Below are 26,554 nucleotides of genomic sequence, written 5' to 3' on the forward strand. Positions count from 1 at the left end.
GGCACTTGGTATATAACTCCATCCTGGACACTCAGTCAGTGTCTGTGCAATGTCTCCTAAAGGTTTCCTTTTGGCTCCTGCCAGATCTTCATTTGTTCCTGACTCAGTATACTTACTGGCTCCAAGAACTCCTGTTATATACTGAGTATAGCTCAGCACCTTGATCTAAGAACTTTTGCTTAATACTGAACACAGCTCAGCACCTGGCTCCAAGAACTCTTGCTAACAACTGGGCACAGTTCAGCACCTGGCTCCAAGTACTCTTGCTAACAACTGGGCACAGTTCAGCACCTGGCTCCAAGTACTCTTGCTATTACTGTGCATAGTTCAGCACTTTGCTCCAAGAACTCAGAATTTTACCTGAGCTCAATCCAGTGCTTCAGCATACAGTCTTCAGTCATTCACGGATTATTTCAAGCATCTGTCTAGTGGTATATTACTACGTATTACTGGTACTGGTTCTGTGTTTATACCACTATTCCCTCTAACCATTCTTGTCATCATTAAAGTTCTATTCTTCTGATCTACTTGTGTCTTGTGCCGTCATATGAGGAAGACCTCAGTTTGTGCTGCCGGTATCACTGCCTGCAAAGCCTGTTCCATCATTGGAGGCCAATTTCCCCAGAGTCATGACAACTTATTGCATATGATAAATGGTGCTTAAGCCAATTCTCTATCAACTGTCATGACAGATGACAATTGAGAGCTGATTGACTGGAGCACTATTATAATACAGTATGCAACAAGTTTTATCACTCCTTGTGAATGATGAAACTCGCTGATAAATGAGGCCCTATATAAGCAAATGTTATTAAAGTAAATACATTATATTTAGATGTATTGTAGTTATGAACCACAAACCTTGTTTTGCCTATGACTAGAAAGGTTAGAAATAAATTCCTCAGAGACCAATTCCCATATTATACTTTATCTCTTGTACCCCTGTGCCTCAGATGTGCCCTCTTTCTCCTCCTTTACCCCTACCCATTGTGAGTGTGTTGCTACCCCTGAAAAAATAGCTCTTGATACAGAAAGATTATTGGTGGATTCAATTGCAGATGAAAGATAGCTTTGGTAGCCACTTTTAACAATATCCAATTTTTAGACATTTGATTATAATTAGCTCTGATTTATATGTATTTATTTGTGTTTGAAGTTATCAAGCCAAGTTTCTGATTTATCTGCAATCAAACTGGGGGTGTAATCATTCTGAAAAGTGGAGATCTCTATTCTAACTTTCATAAATCCAATACACACCTCCTCATAACAAGCAGCAGGAGCAACACACAGGAGCAACACCACTTGCTTCAGAAATTAGGACTCTTCATGGTACACTATTGATCCTAAAGCCTCAAAGTATTTTTTTATTCTTCAGAAAATTGCCCATGTAATACTAAAGTATCTCATTTAAGTTATCTATTAAATTCATGATATAGATTAAGAGGAGTTTGCGATAACTGGCCAAATTCCAACAGTTCAAATGATGCCCTATCCACATTATTGTAATTTTCTCAGCTTGATTTAGCAAAATAACATCCAAAAAGTGTTGTTGGTCTTGAGACTGAACATCCACTCATATATTAATCTCAAGCAAAACAACTGGTCACAAATGTACTCTGTGGGGAGCAGTATTGGTTAATAACACATTAATATCAATCTATTCTAATATAATAAAACGTTGTGTCTGTTTGTTCTAAGTTTGTGCAAAAACTACTGAATCAATGTTCATGAAAACTGCATCATTTTGCAGTGGGAATTCTTAGAAAAAAACTGCACTTTGTTTCATCTCGATTTGTCAAGTTACAGCTGAGCAGTAACAAAAACAAAACGTATTGACATCATCAATGCAAGAGATAGGTGTGGCACCATGCGCACGACTGGTAAGAGGTGGGGGGAGAGGTGCTCTGGACCTGCATTTAATTGAATAGGATAGGCTACATAACAGTCTGTGCACAGGGCACACAGTGACATTGGTGTGAGTGGTGGGTGAAGGTGCTGATGCCACCGGTCTATATAGTTCTGCTGGTCACGTGGGGCATTCCAGTGAAAGAGCCCCTATGCAAAGCTATAGAACTAGAACACCTCAAATAATACAATGTTGGCAGAAATGATTTTATAATAGGCAAAGCCGCAGACAACAGCTAGTTTGTAATAAATATCCTCCCTAAAAAAACATTGATATATTGAAATCAATACAATATTGCAATAATGTGATATACAGTACATACAAAGACATCTACACTAGCGTATCAATATACAAAACTTTACATACAGTATATCACAAAGCAATATAAACATAACACCAATCAGAGTCATATGCCAGAAAAATAATAAACAAACAAAAACAATAAAAAGATGAAAAAAAACACATTCCAATGCAATACCATAATAATAAAAAATAAAGAAAGTCCAGAAACTTCATGGATTGGTGATTTCACTCAAGCTTGATTAAGCATCCAAGAGGTTCACAAGTGCACAAATAATTCTTAGGTTTAATACTCAAACATCCTCAGGTGGGTGCTGAACAAGAGGTATATTATTGATACCCTGTCACGCTTGAATTTGTTTGTGAAACCAGGGTCAGGTAGATATCTGTGTTAGAAGTAGGAGATGTGTATGTAAAGCTGGCAGGCCTAGGAGACCTTTTGACATGTAGTCAGTTGCTTCTCTGACTGGGAATTGAACCCTGGAGATACCGGATTGTACCCACTAGACCACAAGGGACGTCTGTGTGGTTGATGTTATGATTTATGTAAGAGGAAAATGTAGTAGTAGATTAACCAGGCTGAACTGTGTTGTTGCTTGATAATAATATGTCACTCTTCTTACTTTGTTCTGTAGTCCAGGACACTTGAGCGGCAGATCTTACCAGAAGGAATTATCAGGCTTAGACTGGGTTTTCTCTGTAGTCTGGGAGCACGCTAATGTTGACAGGACTAGATACAAACTGAACACCGTAATGGATGGGAGCTGTGGATTAGGCTGGAACGGAACCATGGTAGCAGGAATGGCAATATGCCTGAGCAGACACGTGGATGCTTTGCACAGGCATAGCACAGGTACAGCACACTGAATCAAGCTGGGATTACCTGTTCAATTTGAGATGCTGATAATATAGGAGTGAAATAACATGTAGAGTTAGTTCAGCAACAACAACAGAACTACACCAGCAGGTAACAATATGAGTGTCAATGGAGCACAGTTGCGCTTCACTCAGTAAGGACTGAGCTAGACATTTTACTGACAATGACTGAGAGCCAGCAGCTGAACTTGTCGAAGCCAGATAATTGGCTGCGACAGGATCGGTTTAAAATTAAATCTGCGCGACACCATTTTGCAAATGGCAATGAGATGCCATTTTGAGACTGGCCACCCAGCACCATTTTAGTGAATCTCGCCCATTATAAGTACATACGGCGATGCTATTATATAGCGTCGTGCGATTCCCACGCAATAGAAACAAGTTGAAAGTCCTCACCATATCAATACAGACAGTCACTGAAACATATAAAATGATTAACCCTGCAAAACACATACCATGGTGTACTCCACAAACACGTAGTTGCACAATGCTAACTAGCGTCTTTTCCCAAAACCCCAATACTTACACACTGCACACTTACATAAAAGGTTCCCTAGTATTAAAGTGTAATATTCAAGGTTTATTCAGTATAATTAATGTTGTGAAATAAATATAATTTGATATCTAAAGTTTAGTACATGGTAAGCAGACCGTGTTTGGTGTTGTACTGATCCACTGTGTCTTTGCAGATTTTCGGTGAGAAGATCGCAACATGTGTCTGAAAACTATGGACTATAGAGAGCTAAATATTAAAATGTACTCTGTAATGTAACCAGCTTAGATTTAGTATGCAGCAGGAAAAAGGACACAAAGGGCTGTTGAAGGCTGGTTTGTGTCCATTCGAATTGACCTATGAACTATACTGTAACAGAAGAACCAGGAAGAAGAACCAATGGAATCATGCCAAACTGTTCTATTGTATTGCCTATCCCTGTAAGAGTATAAATATGGGCTCTCTAAACTTGGATTCCAGTCTTCTTGCCTTGCTGTTGACGGAGGTTTCTATATTGATGCCGGTATCTGTGTCCAGAGCCCATGCGTATGTAACAACTGTACCTTGGGTCTGTATGATTTATTTGCGCTAATTGTATTTAGATCACAGTGTATAACCATCTGTTTTTATATTGAATAATAACTTTTTGTGCTTTGGAACCACACTCAAAGTCTGAAAGCATGTATTTCTTATGCAACTCATTACACTAAATAGCGACAATTTTAGAAGGTATAGGTAGGTAGGAATCGATAGGTAGGAATCCATAGTTGGGGGCTCACAGTGTAAATCATGCTACGGGTCACATGGTAACACGCGGTCAGCGAACTCTCAGCAAAAGGGAGGAGGCGCCATAGCAGGAGAACGCATTGTGCCTTCGAAAATCTGCTACCACTTTATTGCCAAGAGTCCGCTACCCATTATTGTGGCTTAAGGAGTGCTGATTAAGAATCCAGGGACAAGGAAGGAAAAAGTTTGTTTTCCTTCATTGATAGATTTTTATTTTTAAAAGGGGAAGTCGCACAATAGCGTACGGGTAATAATACGTTTTGTGTAGTAGTCGCATTATTGTGTATGCAACTAGTCACACAATAGCGTATACATATTTCCTGTATTGCTGCCACGTGTTTTAAACAAAGCCGTTGAGAGTGCACGGTGATATTGATAGATAGCATTGTTGTAAATACATTGATCAGAGTTGCTTTAGTCTAGGAAAACGTGTATTTTTCTGCGCAAGGTAAGGCTGTGTAACAGTGAATATTTGTTGGTAGAGGTAACATGTTCCCTAGTTAAGGGTATCGTAGGACCCTTAAGTGCCTGGTGTCGGCCTAGTGGCTCAATAGTAGATACCGCAGTCTATACACATAAGTAGGTGTAGTTGTTGTCTTTGTTGTAGTTTCGGCTCTCAGTGTGATTGCAGTATTCAGTGATCAGTTAGGGTTATTTGAGCATTGTAATTGAACCGCACAGTTTTGGCTAAATTGTGATTGTGAACTGACCAGAGGGTGGACGAAATCACTGAAAAGGGTAGGTGTTATTGGAATACCTACATGCTAGCAGTTGAAAGGTAGTCAAAAAGGGAGCAGCCTGGTTATTCTTAAAAAGGTGTGTGGACGCATCCTGTTAATATCGTCCGCAGGTAAGTGAAAGAATCTTGACTGTCTTTCACCAGCTTAAATCGCTATTGAAAAGCTTAGGGTTCTCCCAGAATGGGAGCCAAGCAAACGGTAGAGATGTTAGATGATATGCTGCTGTTGCAAGCACCACTTGGGTCGGCACGGCATATTATGCATACTAAGTACGGTGCTTATGCAATTAGGTACTGTGATGTATGGTTTAAAATGACGATGAAGAGTGTTAGACCTTTCCACAGAATTGGCAGCTTTGATAAGGAGGTACTGAACAATGTCCGATATAGCATCTGTATGGTGCGCTCTTGAATGAAAAAGGTAAAATATAACGATTGTTTAAAATTATGGCAGTGTGAGGGGGATGCGTGGCTTAAAGGTGTGCACGCGATGCAAACTAGCATTGCGAGCACATTACAGGAGAGTGCACATGCAGCGCTAAACTGTGGTGCATGCAGCAAGGTAGCATTGCAGAAGGTATTGCCAGTAACTTGTACCATCTCTTGAGTAATCACAAAGAAAATGTTTATGATGCGGATGATGAACCTGTTGTTATGTCTGCCATTTCCCATGCTGTACACATGTTAGATGCTCCATCACAACAAGCACAAGTGGTGCCGCCATCTTCATCAGTGAAGATGTTATCATCCACTGCACCCATAGAGGAAGTTATTAATCACATACGTAGCAGCAGTAGACTCAATCCCCAGCCAGGTAACAAGGTCAAAAATAGCAGTGCGGCTGGTCTGCATCCCATCTGGACAATAACTGGTCCGAATGGGAATGCGGATGCGAACAGTGTAGTGCCCACAAGGGAGTTAGCAATGCATTGTCCTTGGACAAGAGTGGAGCTAAATTCCATAATGAATGATTTCCCTGATCCTAAAAAGGAATTAGCCAAATGCCAAAGATTTTGGGTAGTGCTCACGAGCCAACCAATAAAGATTGGCGAGTGGTGTTAGGGGCTTGTCTTCCACACAATACCGATGTGAAAAAGATAATCACGGATTGCGTATTTGATGGAGATGGTCCTGTAACAGACGAGAGTAACCAAGGTAACATTACCTGCATAATAACTCAATTGGGTGTATATTTTCCAGTAGTAGTTAACTGGAGTAAAATTTTCACCATAAAACAAAAAGAGAGTGACTCTGCAGAAGATTATTGTAACTGAGCTCTGCAGTACACTGGGATAGAGGATAGATGATATTAAAGATAGCACTCATTACAGGGGAATGATCATCATTGTACTTATGGATGGTCTAAAAGAGAATCTAAAGACCCGAGTTCAGACCTCGCTACCTGGCTGGAGAGGAGTTACTGTAGACACGCTCATAGAATCCACTATTGAACATGATAAAAACATCCTCAAAAAGAGAGAGACCCAGAGTGAGAAACTAATGGCTGTTAGTATTCAAGCTCTAGAAGGAATGACTGTAACATCATAGCCATCAGACACACATGTACCTGCACAGCTACACGTCCTCACCAATCCTGCACCACCACAAACACAGACCTACCCCACTTATCACACACAGCCTCAAAACCCATACTACCCACAACTACCATATTACCCTCAACATCCTTATCCACACCCTCAATCTTTCCCTAACCCATACAGCAACCCTTTCACCCACCCCACTCACGAAGGTGCTTTAACTGCAACCAAGTGGGACATGTAAGTAGGAACTGAAAGGTGAAGAAGGTAGGACCCACTAACCAGGGAGTACCTGGATATCCCCATAAGGGATATACACAGAGTACAGGAAATCCACAACAGTCACGAGCTCTAATTGTGGCCTTAAATTCTGTATTGGAGAGTGAGAGTCAACGCTACGGGTCAGGTCATACCTGTAGTCTACAGATAGTCAGGTTAATAGGAAGTACTAGGGAAGAACCGGTAATGATGGTTGATGTAGCTGGTACTAAATATCCTTTTCTTGTAGACACAGGGGCAACCAAGTGAGTGATAAAATCTCCAGCTAATTTATGGGTGACCAGTGAGACAGTACCAGCAATGGGTGTAATGGGTAAATTGCAACATTATCCTTTAACTAAATCCACAGAGGTCATTATCAGGCCATTGCATACCAGACATTCTTTCCTCCTGGCAGCAGCGGCTCCTACTAACCTACTCGGAAGGGATTTGTTATATAAGATGGGATGTGTCATATATTGTACCCCTGATGGTATATTTCTAGATATCCTAGAGAGAGTTTCACACAAGGTGAGGGATATATTGGACACTCCCCAAAGGATAATGTATCACTCTACCAGTTCAGGTAAAAATCCATCTCAGGTAGATCAAATGTTATCCCAAATTCCAGATTCACTTTGGACCAATGATGGACAGGACACTGGATTAATGGCATATGTAGCTCCCATAATGGTAAATCTGAAAAGCGGTAGGCAAGCTCCAAAAATTCCCCAGTACCCATTAAAACAGGAGGTATAATTAGGGGTTGATCCCATAATTGAGCAATTATTACAGCAGGGAATTTTAGTCCATACAGCAAGTGTAGCCAACAGTCCCATCTTTCCTGTGAAGAAGAGTGGTGGGAGGGGTTATAGGCTGGTACAAGACCTTAGAGGGGTTAACAAGGTAGTAGAGAGAGAAAATTCCCGTAGGGCCAAAACCAGCTGTTATTCTTATGCAGATCCCACCAAATGCAACCCATTTCACTGTCATTGACCTCTGTTCTGCTTTCTTCTGTGTACCTCTTCATCCTGACTGTCAGTACCTATTCGCTTTTACATACAGGGGTGTACAATATACATGGACATGATTTCCCCAGGATTTCATAGACAGCCCCAGTATCTTCTCCCAGGCCTTACACGACTGTTTACAATCAGAGCAGGCTTTCCTTAATCTTAAGGATAGTCTGACAAGAGCACCTGTATTGGGAATACCTGATTCTGAAAAACCTTTTGATTTGTATTGTACGGAAGCTGATGGTTGTGCAGCAGGTGTCCTCACACAAAACATGGTGATGCCAGTAGGCCCATAGCATACTACAGTGCACAACTGGACACTGTGACAAGATCACTCCCAACGTGTTTAAGAAGTTTAGGAGCAGCTGCTCTATTGGTCAGTAAGAGTGAGGATGTGGATCACTCCCAACGTGTTTAAGAAGTTTAGGAGCAGCTGCTCTATTGGTCAGTAAGAGTGAGGATGTGGTAATAGGCCATGATATGATTGTCTATACTCCCCATGCTGTATCTGCTTTGCTAAACTCTGCCCAAACCAGACATGTCTCCTCAGCTAGATTCACAAAATGGGAACTAGCCTTAATAGCTCCTGCAAACATCACCATCAAAAGGTGCAGTACGTTAAACCCAGCTACTTATTTACCATATGTGCATCATGATGCACAAAGGGTGGAGAGAGGTGAGTGGCTGGCGAAATGTGAGTTCTGCAGGTATATTGATGCACATGATTGTATGGAATATCTGAATAAAACCTTTACTGCAAGACCTGACATACGGGATACACCTTTAGAAAATGTAGATGTGACATTTTACATGGATGGGAGTTGTCATAGACAAACTGACACTGGAGAGATATGTACAGGTTATGCTGTGGTAAATGATGAGGTCATCATAGAGGCCGAACCTTTAGGCCCACCACACTTGGCCCAAGTGGCGGAACTGGTGGCACTAAAGAGGCCATGTGAATTAGCAAAAGGTAAATCTGCTAATATCTACACTGACTCTAGGTATGCCTTCGGGGTAGTACACAATTTCGGCGCTCTATGGCATCTGAGAAAATTTATGACAGCAGCAGGCACACCAATTGCACATTCCAGACATGTAAAAGGACTATTGACAGCAATACAATTGCCTAAGACAGTGGCGGTAATTAAGTGTAAAGCCCATACATGTGAGGATGACCCGGTGTCACTGGGCAACAACAGGGCAGACGAAGCTGCAAAATGGGCAGCAGGGTTAAAAATTAATGTACCAACTGAACAAATGATGACTTTTCAAACGATTGACATGCTGAAATTAATTGAGATGCAAAATTTGTGTTCCATTCAGGAAAAGGCAGTCTGGAAGTCCAAGGGATGTGGGCAAGAGTCTTCTGGACTCTGGAGAGATGGACAAGGTAAGCCAGTGGCTCCCAAGGTGTTCTACCCAAGCCTGGCTGAGGCAGCGCACGGTTTGACTCATTTGGGAATGCAAGGTATGTGAAAATTGGTGAGAGCATACTGGTGCGCACCAGGTTTTTCTTCTCAAGCGGAGAAGAGAGCAATGTCCTGTCTGACCTGCTTGAGGAAAAACATTGGGAAAATGATCCCTACTGAACCATCCCACATTCCTCAGAGTGACAGACCTTTTTAGGTAATACAAATTGATTTCATCCAATTACCACCCTGCAGGAATCTCAAGTATGTATTAGTGTGCATTGATGTGTTTTCTAATTGGGTTGAGGCATATCCAGCTGCCACTAATACTGCTGCGTTCACTGCCAAGAAAATTATTCAGGAATTTGTATGCAGATACGGTATCCCTAAAATTATTGAGAGTGATAGGGGTACTCATTTCGCAGGTGATGTTTTCCAAAATATGTGTAAACTGATGGGTATTAATAGTCGACTTCATACCCCCTACCGACCGCAAGCCAGTGCCAAGGTGGAGAGGATGAACGGGACTATTAAAAACAAATTAAGTAAAATCATGTCGTACACTGGACTAGGTTGGCCAGAAGCACTACCACTTGTCCTTCATAGTATTAGGACAACTCCTAGGCCTCCTCTTAATCTGTCCCCCTTTGAAATACTGTTTGCTAGACAGCCTCATTTGATTATAAGTCTGCAGGAAGATTTGAAAGGTAACAATGAGGTAACTGTAAGGTATCTTACAACAATGAGTAAACTGTTAAAACAGCAACAGCAGAAACTGAAATTGTTGTCACATGATATGCCTGAAACAAACTGTCATGATGATGAACCTGGAGAATTTGTTATGATCAGAAATTTCTTGTGTTCAGGTTGTTTGACTGATCATTGGGAAGGTCCGTATAAGGTGTTGTTTGACGAGTACAACCTCATTGAAGGTGGCGGAGAGAGATACCTGGTTCCACTCCACTCACTGTAAGAAGGTCAACCAACTGGTGGAGATACAAGGCGGAAATGAGGCAGATAACGTGGACCTGTCAATCATGAGCTTGTTTTGGGATGGTTAAAAGGTTGCAGTGAGATATCTGAACTAAAGAAATTCGCAAGTCCTTGCTATGGCAATGGACCAGTCTGCTGTGTTCATTTCTGTATTCTCTTCCAGAATTTCCATCATCCTGGTTTGTTCAGGGATTTCTGGTTTCTGTGACGGGGGACCGACAGAGGAGAATGGAGTCGAAAGGAGGAGTGCTATGCCAATCAGGGGAGTTTCTGAAAAATCTTACTACAGTAATTGTTAAGAGATCTGCTATTCTGGATACTCGGAGGCAGTGTGAAGGTCTGTCATCTGAGGATTATTGTATTTGTGAGTTCTGTGGTTCCGTAATTGATGAGAGATGCATCCAATGGTGTCAACCAAAGTATAACCAATATTGGAGTGGGTATCCTTTAAAGGACTATCACACCATGGTGGGCAAAATTTTAAACCAAACTGATTGTTGGGTGTGCTCTCACGTGCCCCAAGGACAGCATATTGTAGGATTAGTGCCAGTCCCTTTAAATTTCTCTGAAATTTTAGAATCACAAAGAGGGCATGCACTAGATGGTAAGTTTCTTAAATCAAAATCACCTCATTTTAAACTCCACCAGTACCAAGTAGATAAATCACTTTTATGTTTAAACATCACCAACTCCAATGAGCCAGGAAGTTGGGAGGTGACTAAGAGATGATCATGAGCCTATGAATTATGAACTGTTATGCACAATTAGGTCAGGTGGAAGACACTTCCGGTATAAATATACACTGAGTTCCACCACAGAAATGATTGGTAGGGTACCAGAAGGGTATTGTGCCCAGATATTGCAATGAGAAACCTGTATGAGTCAAATGGGAGAACCTGAAGTAGGATCACTTGCCAGGGAAATGTGTACGATGATAATGATGTTTACTATTCCTTATGTTCTCCCCGATTATGTATATTTTATATGTGGAAGGAAAGCGTATAAGTGGTTCTCTCCAAGTTACGAAGGTTTGTGTTACTTGGGAAGAGTAGTTCCAGAAGTTATGACCCTTACACATGGTGAAATGCTTCGTATTCATAAAAACACACCATCACCATATCTTCACACACAGTATGAACACAGAGACAAAATAAATATGATACCTGGTGACGTGCATAAACCCACACAGTTAATTAGTGAGACAACTGGCTTTCAAGTTTTTGTAGCATTGGATCCCACCAGGATCGCTCGGGGTACACTACATTTTAGATATATCCAAGATCTTGCTAAATTAATAGATAATATCACCGAGATATATGATGACACATTCAGTTATACAAGTAGGGAGTTGCAAGCTTACGAGAAACAACTCCTGCAACATAGACTAGTGTTAAATTATTTAACAGCTGTCACTGGAGGGTATTGCGTAACTTTGGCCACCCAATTTGGTGTAAAATGTTGCACTCACATTACAAACGATACCAGCGATCCCAAGGAGGTGATAGACTGGAAGATGGATGAAATTCTGCAACTGAAATGGGAATTTCGAAAGAACCATAATGCTTCAGTGGCTGAAGTAGAGGAGAGGGTAGAGGAATGGGTTTCATGGTTGAACCCAGTGAAATGGTTCTCAGTTCTATGAGAGTGGGTCCAGGAAATGATTGCAAGTATAGGTAAACTCCTGATCCTCATACTGGTAGTCATCATAGTAAGTGGCATATGTGTCAGGTGTGTTCCTACTGTGCTGAAATGTGGAAAATGTAAAGATAAGGTGAATCAAAGGAATGAAATTATGATGGAGGTCAGTAGTAACAATATGAATACTGAGGTAAATGTAGGACTGCATTACAACCCTGAACTAGAAAGTACCATAATATGATGTATAAGATTTAGACATGCATAAAAATGTGTTATTAAAATGTTATTTTAAAACATCTTAAATAATGTAAGTCCCTATTCCCCCTGCATCCCCATATCTTTCCCATGATCTTCCAAGATCCGTGGTGTGCGTATAAGGGTAGTTTTATGTCCCCTCCTAGAGACACATTATTGTTGGATTAAGAACCACCTTGTGCCATCCCATAAATTAACATTAAATAATTTGTCATAATGTAAGCCTAAATTAATTTTAACATTAGAGTATGATAGCATGTTGTTTGCTATCAAAGGGTGGACTGTCGAAGCTGGATAATTGGCTGAGACAGGATCGGTTTAAAATTAAATCTGCGCAACGCCATTTTGCGACTGGCAATAAGACGCCATTTTGCGACCGGCCGCCCAGCGCCATTTTGGTGAATCTCGCCCACTATAAGTACATATGGCGATGCTATTATTTAGCGTCGTGCGATTCCCACTCAATAGAAAGAAGTTGAAAGTCCTCACCATATAAATACAGACAGTCACTAAAACATATAAAATTATTTTTTTCCAATGAGCAATAATGCTCTATTTGTTGCATCCAATTAGTTTTACATACACACCAAAAAGACCTGGAGTGATGAATAGTTCAATAAAGCCCCTTGATTGTGGGGCGAAACACATTAGAACTGTACCCCACCCCATTTTTGTGGACACTGTGACTATACTTACCTTTCCGGTGAGTCCTTTACTGAATGTTATCGTACACTGGACTCTATATGCTCTTCCCGCTGGATAGGAATGACATCCCCTCTGTGAGTGTTGCCTGCAGTCATAAAGTGAATTGAGTCAGTGCTGACTATTCCCACGGTAACCGGCTGGAACTTGGAGATACTCCACAGGGGGACAGAGGTCCTAAGCATAGGATTCATAAGGACCCCCTCAGTGTGCGGTATATCATGAGCAGAAGTGACTGGGTAATTATCCGCTACTTTGTCCAGCCAAAGTGCTAAAGAGTATCAATATTACTGTGATTAACAATGGTGTGTAGACTGTTTAAGCTTGATTATTATATATGACCAAAAGTGGAATATCTGTGGTCATAAATTAAGTACCAGCAACATCTCCACTAAACATCATTATTCTCAGGATGTCCGTGAACCATTATAATTGAACTATTTATCACTCCAGGTCTTTTTGGTGTGTATGTAGAGCTAATTGTATGCAACAGATAGAGCATTATTGATCTTTGGAAGTCCGTAAACATCTAGTGTGGAAACACTCATTAATCCAAGGTTTTTTACGAACTATTTTTTTATATAGAGTCAATTATATGTAATAGATGTTCCAAAATATTTTTATATGAGGAATTTACATTAAATAATATGTGTATTTGACATAAGTATTTGAGTACTGACTAATAATTTCTGCCATCTCACAATATCATTAAGATAAGCGCAGCAATATTTCTATCTTCATTTTAGTTCTCTAGGTGTTTGAGCAATCACAAGCTTATAAAACATCTCTTGCTGCTACATTTATTAATATACATAATTAAAGGACAAAACATTTTTTTACTTGTATACATATTTATGTGAATCTAATTAGCGCCGAAGATTGTGTTTTTCTTCCTTATTTATTTGCAATTAGACATTAGACACTGTCTCTGATGTATATTTTGAATGCCATGTCCTGATATACACAGAAGGGTAGCAATTTAAGATTAGGTTGAACAACAGTCAAAGTAATAGCAGGGTACAAGCCAGACAGGTGGGTAGTCCACATCCATACACCAGGAAGCTCTGTCTAAAGGGTCAATTTCTGGTCTACCACTAGTACTGTATAAATAATAGAGCATATGCTCCACGAAAAAAAAATGTGTCTATGGAGTTAACCAAATCCAACTAATCTAATTTGGAAAGAATCTCCAATAGGTAGTGTCTGTCTTGAAGTTATGTGAATTTATGCTGCAGTGGAAAATATTTATCCACTGCACAGCGGCCTGTGAGAAAGGCCTAAGTGATGTTTGAGGTTGGGGACATCAGAAGGGAAAATAGCTGCGAATATTCACCATTATGAAATTCTAAATTCCCCAAAAATAGGAAAAGTATGGAATGAGCATGGTCTAAACTAAGAAATGTTCTTGCCAGCTTCTAGGCTTTACAAGTCAGTAGCACATGTGGGGGGGGGTTCAGAGTACCCAGAAACCCCCACTGGCAGACTTGAGAGCAGGCACATTGTTATTTAGCTCCACCCCTCACAGCAAAATGCCTTGATTCACTGATCAATATGGAGGAGACGGAGCCAATATGACGCGATTCCATTAGAATTGCAATTTGTCCCGCCCCTTCCCTATTGACCAGCGAATTATGGCATTTTGCCACTAGGTGGAGGGACCTAATGACATGGTGCCAGCCTGCCAGGTCCTGTTCCCATCAGATCTACAACCCGCAGCTGCTGCAAGGTAAGTGTGTGTGTGTGTGTAATGTATGTGTGACATGTGTATATATGAATATGTGACATATGTATGTAAGTGTATACACATGTGGGTTCAGGATGCGGCCTGGGATCGGCTGCTACTTGCCTCTGTGCTGGTGTCCTTGTGCTTAGGTGTCAAGATGCAGGGAGTGGAGGTGAGTGGTGACTGAGTATTCTCCCTGGGGTCTGCTAGGGCTTCCGTGTGTGCATCCTGGTTTCTGGGGTGCCGGGCATGGACGCAGCCATGTTGGTTCATATCACCTGACTAGTCTCTCCCAATGGTAGTCCTTTGGTCACTCAGCTGATCCTCTGATCCAATGATCAGCTACCCAGGGGTATTTAAGTCTGGCTCCAGGAAGAGGAAACTGCTGTTCAACTTTACTGTTCCAGTGACTTGTGATACTAATCAGTGTTGCTCTGTGGCTCTTTCCTTCAGAGCGTTGCTTCAGCCTACTTACAGTTCTCTTGAATTTCCTGCATTAGCTTCCACGCTATTTCCAGACTGAGGATTACTTCTCTCACAGTACTCCTGTCTTTTATGTTCTATTCCTGTGTGTCTTGTAATGTGCTGCTAGTTCTGTTGCAGTTTATCTGTGTCACTGAGGTGTCAGATTACCTGCTATTACTAATTAGCTCCCAGCTGCATCTCTAAGCATTCCCAGTATATGCCTGTGTCCACTCTGCTCTGTGTTGGTCTTTGCAAATCAGCACCGGCATTTCTAGTATTCCCAGTACTCTCTAGCAAGCCTGTAATTAGTTTCTCTAACAGTGCTCCAATATTCAGTTCACCTCCAGTGTTCTAGCAGTTACTTCATTTTATATAGTTTCCGGTCTTCTGCCATTTCCAGGTACCTGTCCAGAGGGCCGCGACCTGCTCACTTTGTGTGGCGAAAACCACATCGCAATTGGAGGGGCACTGGAGAAAACCACCAAATGAGTTAGACTCCATGCCTCTGGGCAGGTCTAGGCAAATCTGGGTTCAGCTGCAACTAGGAGACCTAGCTACAGTCACTTCCCTAGTCACCCAAACCCCCTGGCTCACCATCCTCCACAGAGGAACACTTGCACCGGATCATGACAGTGGGTATGTATATATATAATATACACACATCCCGTATTTAACCTATATATATATATATATATATATATACAGAGAGAGTGAGAGAGGGACCCCCCAAACAAGTCCTGATTTTGCCCATGCAGATAGGGGGGAGAAGGATGTTCTCTGGTAAAGAGTATAAAGTGTAGCTGGGGGAGTGTTTGTAGAAGGTAAGTAAGTGAAAGGGAGGAACATAACTGTAAGTCTTTAGGGATGTTATGGAATCAGAGGGGTCTCTAATCAAGTCAACTGCAAACAGAAGCAGGCAGACCATACTGAAATATTTGATGTTATGCAGTTCAACTCCACCCCTACTAGCAGTGTGTTGAAATCTAGAAAGGCTGATCCTAGCCTATTACTGTATGTTTATTCCAAATAAATTGTATAAACATTCTATTAAATAAACATTCTATTATTTTTTTAGCAGGTCAGCTGTCTTAATCCAGATAAAAATATTGCTAGCCATCCTAATTAGATTGCAGCAATTCAGAAAGTTAATGCGTAAAGGGAGCCACAAGTTTGTGCCTGATCTGCTGGATGACTGGGCTGAGGTTATAGGAATATAAATGACATGGAAGGCATGATGACTTGCACCAAGAACTTCTCAAAGGGGGTGGCATAAGATGGGTATCCGTGAACAGCTGGAGCCTTCAACTAAGCTTCCCAGATAGCGTTAGAAAATAGAAGATTGGTTCCAGAGCTGTCTTCAATTTGAAGTGATGATTGCTTTGGAGGGATATATCCAATATCCAAAGGGATATTCCAAAAGTGTAGAAAAGAAAAGGAGATGGAAAATATAATGTACATGGTTTTAAAAAAATCAGAGTGTTTAAAAAGATTAGAAACACAGTTACCCTTTAGAGGTTTCAGAATGGCTTTAGACAATCTTTGGTGTTTGTGTGAGCAATGTGGAATAGTTGTGTAGAGTTTGGATATTTGGTGTAAGATTCAAGGAACAAGGGGAAAAAATGGAAAAAGTTATAGGGGTATATTTATCAAAATTTGTTTTCACTTTCGTTTTGATGTTCGATTTAGCTCACCTCAAATTGAAAGTTCAAATCCCCACATTTTCTAAATTGAATTCGATTTGGTTCCTTTTTGAACAGTGATTTGCTGTTCGATTTTACATGTTCATGTAAAAATCGAACAGCAAATCCCACTTCAAAATGTGCTTCAAACCCCTGACTGAAAAGAACTGCTTCATGCTTTCATTTTCATCATGAACAGTTAGTTTTCACACAGATACATGTATACATCAGTGAGATGCATGCATGTATCTTACTGTAAAAAGAAACAGTTAAATTAAATTAAAAAATGTAGTGGGGTCCCCCCTAAAACATAACCAGCCCCGTACATTTCATAGCCAGTCCTGGTTGTGTAAGTACAGAGGAATAATTGCATAGGGTTCCCCATGTACTTAGCACAAACAGCACTGGGCTCTGATCCTGTCCTGGTTCTGGAATTACAAGGGAAAAAATGCATAGGGATCCCCTGTAATCTGCAGAACCAGCACTGGACCCTTTCTAGCTGTGGGCTGATGCCACAGCCAGGAGAGCCCTTTCACTGGGCCCCCAAGCCAAATTATCAGCCCTGACCGCTTGTCAGCCCAGGCCAGGGATCTCTGGGGAGTTGGGGACCCCCCCAATAAAGGGGTCCCCCTCTCCAGGGCACCACTGGCCTAGGCTGATAGCCCGGGGCTATCTCCACCACCCCTGGGCAGTTGGTGGCGGGTTGATAGTGTAGATGTAGTGTAAAAAATAAGAGTATAAACATCATATTTACAGTAGAACTACAGGTCCCAGCAAGCCTCCCCTGCTTGCTGGTACTTGGAGAACCACAAGTACCAGCATGTGGGGCATTAAGGGCCCACTGGTACCTGTAGTTCACCTGTAAAGAAATGTTTAAATAAACACAATACACACACCATGATAGTAAGGTTTTAATACATACATACACACACACTCACACATATTCATCTACATTTCCTGGAGTGGTCCCCTTTTTTACACTACACCTACACTATCAACCTGCCATTCGCCGCCCAGGAGAGGGGGACCCCTTTATTGGGTCAGGGCTGATGCTTTGGCTGGGGAGCCCGGTGAAAGGCCTCCCCTGACTGTGGCATCTGCCCCCCATTAGAAAGGGTCCGGTGCTGGCTCTGGAGATTACAGGGGAATCCTACACATTTTTTCCCCTGTAATTCCAGAACCAGGACAGGATCAGAGCCCAGTGTTGGTTGTACTAAGTACAGGGGGAACCCTATGCAATTTTTCCCCTGTACTTACACAACCAGGACTGGCTATGAAAAGTCAGGGACTGGTTCTGTGTTAGGGGGGACCCCACATCATTTTTTTTTTTAAATTTAACTCTTTCTAAGCTTTTTACAGTAAGATACATGCATGCACCTCACTGATATATGCATGTATCTGTGTCAATCCAACCTGCTCATGCTAAAATCGAAAGCATGAAGCAGGTCTATTCATTTAGGGATTTGAAGTTCAATTTCAAATTGAATCAAAGTAAATAAGGGATTTGTGTGTTAGTCTATGTAAAACTACCAATGTTTTTCCGATGTTCGATTTTGAGTGGGATTTGAGTGAAATTCGGTTTTGTGTTCCATATTACATTCGATTTTGCCTTTTGTGAATCTCCAAATGCAAAATCAAATGAAAATCGAATGTCAGATCACACTAAAATCAAAATTGAACTTAAGTAAATTTACCCCATAGTGTGTATTGTTCTTCAAATCAAAAAGTACATTTGAAACAATAACATTTTAAACTCATTCCTTTGTCATTTTGGTGAGTGCTTTGGACAATCTCAAACCCTGGTCCTGGGGTGATTGCAATAACAATGAAGTGATGTGGATCTGCTTGTGTTCTAATTGTAATAAGAGTCCTCTTGTTTCTCAGATGTCCCAAGAAAAGGAGAAATATATCCACAAGGTGCACATGAATGGGTGCAAATACTGTATCTTTAAAAACATCCAATGGTGGTTTTAGCATTATACTCACCCTCTATAGGTGAATAATGTATGTTGGAAATTCATTTAGGAACCCAATGTCTGTCAGTTTGTGGAATTATTGGAATTTATAAAAATATAATCAATACAATATTTTCTAAATAAAAAAAATAATGAAAATAATCTGCTGTACTAGTAGTGCATTAAAAAATATTTTTTTGTTGTATGTTAAACATATATACAAAAATAAAACAGACACAACCATAAGTAAAGTGTCATAAGTAAAACCGATATCTGGTATTTAGTAGGTGGGTGAAAAAAATTTAGGTATATATCAAAAACTAGTTCAGCAATGCATTTCACTGGACATCCATCCTCTTCACTTGATGGTTGAGAAGAGTTCAACTGAAGTACCAGAAGTACAGGGGCATAATGGTGTAATGGGTAGATTTACTGCCTCACAGCAATGAGGTCATGGGTTCAATTCCCACCATTGCCCTAACTGTGTGGAGTTTGTATATTCTCCCTGTGCTTGCGTGGGTTTCCTCTGGGTACTCCGGTTTCCTCCCACACTCCAAAAATATACTGGTAGGTTAACTAGTTCCCCACAAAAATTAACCTGTGTGTGTATGTGTGTGCATGTGATAGGGAATATAGATTGTAAGCTCCACTTGGGCAGGGACTGATGTGAATGGCCAAATATTCTCTCTGTAAAGCGCTGCGGAAAATGTGTGCGCTATATAAATAACTGTTAATAATAAATAATAAGAATCTTGATGGAAGCACGGGTGACCTTAGAGAGATAGTATGTTGGGAAATTAAAAAACATTCAGTACAATTATGAGTGCCATGTGGGTGTAAGCAAAAAGGTGTAATCCCTCTGTAGGGGATGAAAAATGTGTCATGGGTCTAACAAACCTAAGTGTGAGGCGAGGGAGGGAATAGTGGCAAGAGTAGTAGAGTGTCGAGATGTACTGACCTGTGATTTGCCCATGGATGGATCACCAGCCATGTTAAAATCCTTGCCTAAATTGAGAGTAGTGCCACCCCTGAACGTAATAGTTCGAAGAAAACCTACAAAAAAGAGTGTTGAGGAAGATTTGAAGCACACAAGTTCAGAGTATATGTAACATTATTAATAGAAACGCCAAGCAATATAAATCTAACTTGAGGATCAGTGGACTTCCTGTGAATAGTGTAAGCTAAATTTGTATAAAAAAAATAGCAATACCCCTATTTTTGTGGAGACATGGGACAGAAATACATTTCATTATCCAGGTATATCTCAAGCAGCCAGTATCATCAGTGGATTTCTTACAAGATACTACTAGAGGAATAAATCACTTAAGTTTAGAAGATACCTTTTTATGTTTGATAAAGTGATTCAAATCCTTAATGAGTCATTAAAGTAGACATGTTTACCACCGTCAATGATTCTCAGGCATGCAGGATACAACAAGTAGAATTTGATTTTATGATCAAAGAGGTGCAAAGTCTCATCATTTAGTGGCAACAAGGTTAGAAAAGTCCTGGAAAATAGGTGGCAGTTTCCATTATAGATCAGTCTGTTGGTTCTGTGGTAATGGTCAAGCAGCTTCACCTTATCAGCTTAATTTAGAATCTGCATAACAACTGGGCGAGCACAAGCATTATCTTGAGGCCTGTCAGGACCAAACCTGTGTGCCCTTTCAATGGTCAGGAGGATGCCCTCAGAATCTATCACCAATAGTTATGAGATCCAACTAGATCAGAAGTTCAAGAGCTCATGCCCTTTGACAGACTCCGGAATGCTGATCACTCTCAGGTTGTTCCTCTATCAGTGTCTGTCCAAGACATCAACTTGTCCTTTAAGGAGGATATAGCTTTTGTTTGGTCACCAATGAGATCCTGAGTAGAATGGAGTTCAACCTCTAAAACAGATATGTGGTGTTCTGCCCCATTAAGCTGCTGCAAGTGTTGGGTCCACTGAGTGAGAGCAAAGTTCAAGATTTCCTTGATGCCTGCAAGTTTTTCACTCAGAAACTGCCAGAACCACAGCAACATCAGAAGGCTTCATGGTGGAGGATTTAGGGTTTATAGCCACCTTGTTTATGATGGGAGGACATCTAAAAAATAGAACTATCCAAATCAAAGATGCAACAATACAAAGTGTCCTCCAGAGATTTAGAAGCTGAAGAGTCAGTGGGTTTCATTGAAGGAGGAAATAAGATCTTTTTAATCAAGAAAGGATCTTGAAACCACTGATGAAAACAACTGTCTAATCACATAATGGAAAACACGAGGCAAGAGGATTAAGACACAGGATCCACTGCACTGGACCAGGCATCAGGAGGATTATACTTGCAACATTTCAAATGAAGAAAGGGATGTAGTAGCAGCAGTTCGCCACACAATCTCAGTCACATTGTCACAGATAGATAGCTGAATGAAGCTGCAATGCAAGTGTGCACAGTGTAACCAGTGTGAAATTAAATAACAATGTCAATGTTGCATAGGCTTAAATATAGAGATTGAAACAAGCTGTCTGCATGTGCAGCACAGTAATTGTAAAGTTAAAGTACCTTCTAACATAACTGCCAGCAATAAGGCAGAAAGGGGGGGATGCAGGCAGAAGAAGGCTGAAGGAGATGGAGTGTTGTACTGCAACAGAGGGGAGGGGGGCAATGGTAGAAGGTACAGTGCTTGATAGCGGCCTGCACTTCCCAGAGAATCTGGCCAGTGGGGTCTACAGGCAGAGGATGTCCATCCTAGGGATGATGCAACCAAGGCGTGTGATGTCTGACACTGAAAAGGAACCACCACAGAGGAAATTGGACTAGGCCCAAGGTGGTAACAGACAGCCCACCACAACCTCTCCAGTAAAAGCATAGCCACTGGTGTTCCAAATCCACATATTTGCTACTGCACATGCACAATAAGTCTTGGAAACACCTAAGGAGCATTCATACCACTGAGTGTATGCATAGACTACTGTTGCATATGCAATCACTCCCTTTTAGGCATCAGGGAGGGAGTGTTAAGTTTAGGGTGCAGGGAGGGGGAGGTTAGGTTTAAGCACTAGGGGGAGGTTAGGTTTAGGCATCAGGGTGGAGGTTACGGTTAGGCACTGGGTAGGGTTAGTGTTAGGGGTAAGGGTAGTCTTACCTTCTTTCCTTATGAGCGCCAGGATTCAGACTCAGGGGCAGATTGGGCCGCCGAGAAAGCGGGAAAGTACCCACTGGGCCGGTCCAATTAACCCTTTGCTGGGCTGACTGACACTGATGGCCAGGCCAACACTGCCTTCTGGCTGCTGCACTTCCAGGATTTGTATTCCTCTGTGGAATGCAAACCTGAAGCTTCCAGCTCCACCATCGCTGTGCAGCATTCTCGATCGGCCTCCGCAGAGGTGCCCACCATCAGCTCCCCTGTCTCTGTGGGATGGACTGGGCTGGGCCCTGAAGCTGTGGGAGACAAGTGAACCATGCAGGGATGTGAGAGGTGTGTGTGCAGCTGTGTTTGGGACAGAGTGAGGCTACTGTCAGTGCTGAGAGAGGGATGGCGGCCGGGACCCAAGAGCTGTGGTGATCTGACTGTCGTGACCCCATAGTGGAGATAATTCTGTGTCCATTTCAGCTTCTTCCCACAGAGTCCCTTCCTCTCATATCCTGCCTTCTTATTCCCACCACTACAACCACCCTGACCCCTGCTCCACAGTACTACTTCCAGCCTGACCCACACTACTACTACTACCACAAACCTGCCTCTGCTCCATCATTACTACTACTCCCATTCTGCCCCCAATTCCCACTACTACTCCAATACTGCCCCCTGATCTGCACTACTACTCCCATCCAACCCACTGTAGTGGCTAATGTGTTTTATTTTTTCCAGTGGGGTCTAATGTGTTTTTTTCCTGCCAAGGCCCAATGTGTGTGTTTTTTTTCCTGTGGAGGTCAATGTGTTTTATTTTTTTGTGGGGGTCAATGTGTTTTTATTTTTTTCCTGTGGGGGCCAATGTGTTTTATTTGTGACTGGGGGGGGTAATGTGGTTTTTATTTCTGTGGGGGCCAATGTGTGTTTTATTTCCTGTCGGGTCCAATGTGTTTGACTTTTTCTTGTGCATTGTTTTCCATCTGCTCATGTGTCTGAGTTACACCGTGCCTGCGTCCCGATGATGTTCATACAGATTTGTAGTATGGATTATGGATTCAGATGCATGCACCAAGAAGTGTATAATAAATGTGTTGGGCATTCCGCGGCAGTTACAGGGGTTTGGCTATAGAGACGATGAATTGCTCACATTGGAAGCCATACTAGTCTTCATTCTAGCTCCCTGCACTTGTCACAACCCATGCAGTTCCTCATTTCTGCCTGGGGTGTCACTCTCTGCTCTGCTTCTAGCACACTCAGCTGCTGCAACAAACTGCTGAGATTAAGCAGTTTGTGTGCTAGAAGCACCAGAGCAGACAGTGACACCCCAGGCAGGAAAGAGGAACTGCACAGGTTTTATCAGCTGCAGGGTGCTAGAATGAACACATTCACTCAGATGGATGATCTGTGCCTAGCATAGGGCTGGTGAAAGTTCTAACAGTGTGAGCTATAGTGGTGTTTAAAGATGCACAAAGCATGAATGCAGGGTCTGTAGATACTAATAGTGGGCATCTCATCCATTGCATATTCGGTAACATGGCTGTACACTAGGGAATAACATTATAGCGGCATTAGCCTAAAATCACAGGCACAACTGCAACAATAGAAGCAAGGAATGCCATAACTGTGTCCATTTTAGAATCAGGCCCTATGAAGAGGGTTCCCACCCCCCTTGAAAGATCCCACCCCCTCAATAGACCCTGCCCCCATTAGGGCTGCTTTCTTGAGTTTCCCAGGCTGGTTTTCCATCCCAATCTGCCCCTGTTCTGACTGTTGGGATGCCACTGTCGGTATTCTGACCAGCAGCATCCTGACCTCCGTGATCTCATACCCAACACGTGCAAGCAATGGTATGCCGATGGTGGAGTGTTTACAACCGCTGGCAGAGTTGCACTGTCCACGTCATATTTACACATATCATGACAGAGCACTAAAATGTATCAACCATGGATATCTCTAAAACCTGAACTGTTGGGATGTCTTGAGAACTGCTTTTGGGAACCTCTGCTTTAAACTACTGAAGCAATGCCTCAACAAGTATTCCATTTTTAGCCTAATGTGATATAATAATTTTGGATTATATTTTTCTGATTCTTCTAAGCTAACATTTTATTACTGTAGCATTTAACTACTGCGCACACACATATATAATCTCCAAGGGTCCCTTTTAAAAAACAAGGCGACACTCCCAGTTGTTATAGTACAAAAGGTGTATTCAAATCATTGTAGTGACATCCATATAATGGACATTTCAAATTCCTTAGACTTTTTCATCAGGATGGGTCACAAGTCGTGTAACAAGACAATCAAAATCACCAGTGCAAGTGTCTTACCTTATAAAGCCAAAAATGCTGAGACTCCCCTCCCCGCAGTGCTGCCACATGAGTGGAAGGCGGGACATCCGTCTGCCCCAAAACCGGAAATGACGGAGATGGTGACGCATAAGGTTGCTTAGCAACCTCTACAGCCAAACTCCTCTCCTGTAAGCAGCGCTGTGCTGAAGGGAGAAATAACATACTGTTAAAAATCTACATAGGACCTTATGACAAGCACATGGAAATATCTAGTGCAACTCATAAAGTGATAGTGCTTTTACATTAAAACATTAAAAAAATTATTAAAGAAGAGGGGAAAAAAGAAGTGGATGTTTTGTGATATCCACATATTCAAGTGATCAAAAATATAAATTTATAGGCATATCATTACAGCATTATATCTTACCGATCTATCACAGAGATGTGTATTATACAAATCAAATAGTGCCAGTTACTTTGTTAATGATTCAAATGAATCTAGTTGTACATCTAACATCGGCACGTCACGTATCACGAGGTAAAAAAATTACAATCCCGGACCAAGCCCACAAGACAGGCCGGCAGAACGAAGAATTGGCAAAGCCACCAACCAATCGGGAAAAGAACTTAAATTCAACTTGTCTTCCCGTAGGCTAAGTGACATAAGGATCTCTGTTTTGGATAAAGATTTATCCTTTATCCCTAGCAATCCACATCAAGATCTTCCATGGAAAGTGGACTTACACAAATTCAGCCGCTCTTTGAGAATCAAAGAGTTTTTCCAACACAAACCTGCTGCGCAATCAGACCCCTTTGATGAGTTCTTTCGGATACATCCTCATTCTTCTTTCGAACCACATGCATCTAATGCTTCCCTAAAGGCATTTTCTCATTTGTTGGATGAATCCATCACTAAATTTGACAAAGCTCCTAAGAAACACTACCATAATTTGACACGGGAGCAGAAATCAGCTTTGCATAATTTAGCAAAATGTGAAAAAATAGTTATTCGCCCCGCCGATAAGGGCAGGGGTATTATTATCATGGATACTATCAAATATCTTGCGGACATCGATCGACAGCTTGCGGATACAAGCACTTATAAACATCTTGATCATGATCCTTCTATAGAGTATAAGAAAGGATTAGACTCTATTTTGATTATGGCGTTTCAGAGTCAGTTGATTAATAAAAAATTGCTGGATGCTCTAACAATAGATTACCCACTTCTTCCCATTATGTGTACCATTCCCAAGGTGCACAAGGATGCCAGAGATCCCCCCCGGGCAGACCTTTCATCTCTGCCTGGGGTTCTTTGTTACAGCCTATATCACAATTTTTTGATTTTTTATTAAAGCCATTAGTTATGCGACAGCCAACTTTCTTAATAGATACAACTCAGTTTTTGTTAAAATTACATAGTCTGGTTAGCATTCCATCTGGAACTATCCTATGCACACTAGATAAACTCTATGTGTAGATTTTTGCAGATCAATAATTTTGGTGACCTGGATGTAGAATTGTTCCTGGAGTTGTTGGAATTCACTCTTCACAATAATCAGTTTTTTTTACAGTGCATCGGCTGTGCGATGGGGTCCAATGTGACCCCATCATATGCCAATGTTTTTATGTTTGAACAGGAGCACCAATTTTTATTTTCCAATTCCAACATCTCCAGCCACATAATTCTATATACCAGATATATAGATGACCTGTTCTTGCTTTGGACAGGTACGAAGAAGGAGCTAATTGAGACTATTGAAGCTAATAATGTTCATGAACATCCAGTGAAATTCTCTTATAATTTAAGCACTTCTGAAATTAATTATCTTGACGTGAACATTAAAATTGTTGATAATAAGATCTGTATGGAGGTGTTTCACAAACAAACGGATCGTAACACTTTGCTACATTATAGCAATTGCCATCCACCATCCTTAAAAAAAGCTTTACCAAAATCCCAAATGTATAGATCTGCGAGGATCACTTCGGATCCCCAAAGGATCAGGTAACACAATTATTTGAGGAACCAGGGTATCCTAAGAGCATTTTAAGAAATGCTAAGGAACAAGTCTTACAGATTTCACGCACTGATTTGCTTAATCAGCAAAAAGGTGAGTCTAAAATCAACACAATTCCTTTGGTATCTGAATATACTTTGGCCAGTCAGGTATTACCTCGAGCCTCACGAGCTTTGTGGCCTATTGTATCGGGAGATCGCGAGTTACCGATTTTCAAAAATAAAGGAATTATGCCTTGCTTTAAAAGAGGGCACAATCTCCGTTACATCCTGGTAAAATCTAGAATTATGTTGAGCCCTAAAGAACCTAGTACTTAGTTTTTGGTTCAAAAGAAAAAATGAGGATGCTGTAAGTGTGCGTCCTGCACTACTTGTAGATATTTAGAACCCGGTAATTA

Source organism: Taudactylus pleione, unplaced genomic scaffold, assembly GCF_031769625.1.
Source record: "Taudactylus pleione unplaced genomic scaffold, aTauple2 ptg000093l, whole genome shotgun sequence".
Lineage (NCBI taxonomy): Eukaryota > Metazoa > Chordata > Amphibia > Anura > Myobatrachidae > Taudactylus > Taudactylus pleione.